This window comes from Triticum urartu, chromosome 6A (genome assembly GCF_056163025.1).
Source record: "Triticum urartu cultivar PI428250 chromosome 6A, HENAU_Tu73, whole genome shotgun sequence".
Classification (NCBI taxonomy): domain Eukaryota; kingdom Viridiplantae; phylum Streptophyta; class Magnoliopsida; order Poales; family Poaceae; genus Triticum; species Triticum urartu.
In genome coordinates this window covers 496,105,162-496,109,118 of record NC_141878.1, presented here as the reverse complement: position 1 = coordinate 496,109,118, position 3,957 = coordinate 496,105,162, and the positions used below count along the sequence as shown (strand labels likewise).

General features: G+C 50.8%; 1 pseudogene; it reads left to right on the top strand.

Annotated features, from left to right (window-relative positions):
• The first annotated feature begins 2,033 nt into the window (after positions 1 to 2,033).
• LOC125512433 (fatty acid desaturase DES2 pseudogene) lies at positions 2,034 to 3,522 on the top strand (annotated as a pseudogene).
• The last annotated feature ends 435 nt before the right edge of the window (positions 3,523 to 3,957 follow it).

Below are 3,957 nucleotides of genomic sequence, written 5' to 3'. Positions count from 1 at the left end.
TACCTGGACACCCTCTTGCTTCTGAGAGTTCCCGAGCTGTTCGATGTCTGCGGTAGTTGGGTCTCTCAAGTACTGCAGTCCAAACACCTTGACCACCGCGGCAACAAACCTGACTATGGCATGTCCCCATGTGCTTTCAGACATCCAGAGAAGTATCCTCAATGTGGTCGTGCACTTCTGATAACCAGAGAAGCCAATGGTTCCAATGGTGTCCTTCTTCACGATGAAGTAGTGATCAAAAGCTCAAACACCATCGTAGAGGCGGTCAAAAACATTTTGCCGCATCTAAAAATGCTAGCAAAAATAGTCTGCGAATAGGGCATTGGGAATAAAGTAGCCGTCCATCAACATCAAATGCCCATGTGACCTATTTTGATTCAACACTCGGTGTCCCTTAATTGATCCCTTGAAATTGAGAACATGATCCTTCGATGCTTCGTGTTTGCAAGGACAGCCCTCATCATCGTTGTTTCATGCTCATATTCATCCTCATCCGACGAGGACAAATCAATGAAGTTGTCGTAGAAGTACTACATGTCTGAATCCATCATGTTCCCTTCAAAGTATAAGGAAACAATTGTCAACAGTTTGGTTATGGCATTATATCAAACACTTTTCTGGAGTGGTGTCCACCATGAATGACATCTGCAGGGGCGGACGATACTTGGGCAAGGAAGACGCTGGGAGCAACGACGGTAGACTCCAAGGTAGGCGTAAGGATGCAATGGGAAGGGTATGGGCAGGGTAGAGCAGTACCATACCCATACCCGTATAGTCAGTGGGTACAAAATTCTACTCATACCCATACCTATGGGTATGAAACTTTACCCATACCCATACCCGACGGGTACCCGTAACCATTGGGCACCTAGCGGCTAGAACAAATAGTACACAGGTTGTTCATAATTTTACGCTCATTGATAGCACATTTGGCAAAAAAAATCAATTATCTCATCTCAATAACAGGTAAATGAGTAAATGCCAAACCAAGCGGAAATCTCATTCCAGACTCTAACCGAGAATCGACATTGGAAAAGGAGGTGGGCCACGGACTCTTGAACTTGCTTGCAGAGGGGGCAAAGGTCGCAATTTGGCCATCCCCGCCGAGCCAGGCGATCCGCCGTCCAGACTTGGTTTTGAAGAATTAACCAGCCAAAGAAATTGCACTTGGGGGGAGCCCACCTCTTCCAGATCATACAAGTGTTGGTGATGAAGGTGAGCCCCGCAAATTGCGCCAAATAAGTCCATTAATTATTATTTTTACATCGAATGAGTCCATGAATTAGACTATACTGCAACCCATAAAACAAAACTCTGCGATACAGTTCAGTGCCTGCGGAATAAACAAGGTGAATCGATGGGCTCATGGTCCAAGGAACGGCACGACGGTCATCATCGCGGCAGGATCTACACCGGTATCTGTTGCACAGGCAGAGACAGCGGGCTTGGGTACCATGGAGCAGCAGCGGTGTGGCTGTCTCTCCTGTGGCGTATGGTGACTAGCGCAGTGCTTTCTCTGTACCTGTTGATCTTTCCAGTCTGAATTTTCCAGTCAGTTTAGGATTTTTGTTTTGCAACATCGTGGCTCGTGGGTGATGCATGTCTTTCATATTGGATTCCAAGCTCTCTTTTACATTGATGACATATATGACCTACAGTGTTCAAGCAGTTGTATTTTTGGTTGAATTTCAAATGAAAAGACTTGAATTACAGTTTCAGTTCTTTTTTTTTACTTAGCTTGTCAATCGGTTAACTATCCAAGTTCAGCCCAATGAATGCCATGTGTTGTCATGAATGAAAGAGTCCAAGTTTACCGCAGCCTCATTTGACTGAACCTGAACTGAATTTTGGTTGAGTGTCAAACAGACACTACTTATTTGTTTTTGGCAAGGCAGATTCAGCGCAGCCTCGTTTGAAAAACAGATATACACACGAGGCAGAATATATCTTCGTTCTTGAATGATATATATATACCTTCATACACACTGTCTGATCACCAGGGCCTTCTGTTGTTGTCACTTGTCAGCAGCATCATGGGTGCCGGAGGCAGGATGACGGAGAAGGAGCGGGAGAAGCAGTAGCTGCTCGGCCGCGCCGGCGCCGGTGAGATCTCCCAGCGCGCGCCGACGGACAAGCCGCCGTTCACGCTGGCCCAGATCAGGCAATCCCGCCTCACTGCTTCCAGCGCTCGGTGATCAAGTCCTTCTCCTATGTGGTCTACGACCTCGCCATGATCGCGTCCCTCCTGTACGCCGCGCTGGTCTGGATCCCGGCACTCCCGACCATTCAACAGCTGGGCGCCTGGCCGCTCTACTGGGCCACGCAGGGCTGCGTCATGACCGGCGTCTGGGTGCTCGCCCACGAGTGCGGCCACCACGCCTTCTCCGACTACCTGCTGCTCGACAACATCGTCGGCCTGGTGCTCCACTCATGGCTCCTCGTCCCCTACTTCTCGTGGAAGTACAGCCACCGCCGCCACCACGCCAACACCGGCTCGCTGGAGCACGACGAGGTGTACGTCCCGAAGAAGAAGGAGGCGCTGCCGTGGTACACCCCCTACATCTACAACAACCCCGTGGGGCGTCTGGGGTACATCGCCGTGCAGCTCACCCTCGGGTGGCCGATGTACCTGGCGCTCAACACCTCCGGCCGCCCGTACCCGCGCTTCGTCTGCCACTACGACCCCTACGGCCCGATGTACAGCGAGCTGGAGCGCGCGCAGGTTTTCATCTCGGACGCCGGCGTGCTGGCCGTCTCCTTGGCCCTGCTGAAGCTCGCGTCGGCCTTCGGGTTCTGGTGGGTGGTGCGGCTCTACGGGGTGCCGCTGCTGATCGTGAACGCGTGGCTGGTCGTGATCACCTACCTGGCTCACACCCACCCGGCGCTGCCGCACTACGACTCGACGGAGTGGGACTGGCTGCGCGGGGCGCTCGCCACCATGGACCGCGACCTGGGCGTCCTCAACCGCGTGTTCCACAACACCACGGACACGCACGTCGCGCACCACCTCTTCTCCAGCATACCGCACTACCACGCCATGGAGGCCACCAAGGCGATCAAGCCCGTCCTCGGCGAGTACTACCAGTTCGAATCGAACCCCCTCGCCAGGGCCACATGGCGCTCGGCCAAGGAGTGCATCTACGTCCAGCCCGAGGATCGCAAGGGAGTCTTCTGGTACAGCAACAAGTTCTAGCCGCCATGATCCCACCAAGTAATCCCATCCATCTACCTACATGTATGATTACCTGTTGGGAGTGCCTTAGGCTCAGTCGACTGAGAAATAACTACTCTACTGTATTTACTCAATCGTCTGACGTCATCGTAGTTCTGTCGCCCGTGTTGTCGCTACCACCTACGTGACATGTCGTCGGTTGTTTTTTCACCTCGTGCTGGCTTCTTCTTCGGTTGTTGTTTGGGCTGGGTAGGGCTTGTTTCGTAGCCATTTGCCATGAAAAAACTTGTAGTATCTTCATGTGTCCCCGTGATGATGTACAATAATACTTGCCCTAGGCTGCTTTACCTTGTGTGGTTGTATTCTCTTTCGAAAATGATAAGTACCTGATGTCAGGTACGAGCACATGGCGAATCGAATGTTTTCGATGATAATTCTAATGACGCAAGGATAGCAAGTTAGTTGACACACACTGCAATTTTCTATTTCTATTAAAAATAAACTGAAGAACGAAGTTGTCATACTTGCTAACTAAAGTTGTCATCCTCGCGCCACTAAACTTGCCATCGAAAATGTTCGATTTGCCATGTGCGCGTTAGCGCGTACCTGACCTTCGAGCGCTATCAGATTCCTTCTCTTTTTGGAACGAGATATCCGGTGAACTTTACTTTTTCTATCAGGGTACGGAACGATTTATTTTTCTTGCGTATCCAAGCACAAGAAGGGTGAGGCTGATCCTCGATCAAATTTTTATTGCAAGCAATGATTCTGTTCCTAGTAGGTGC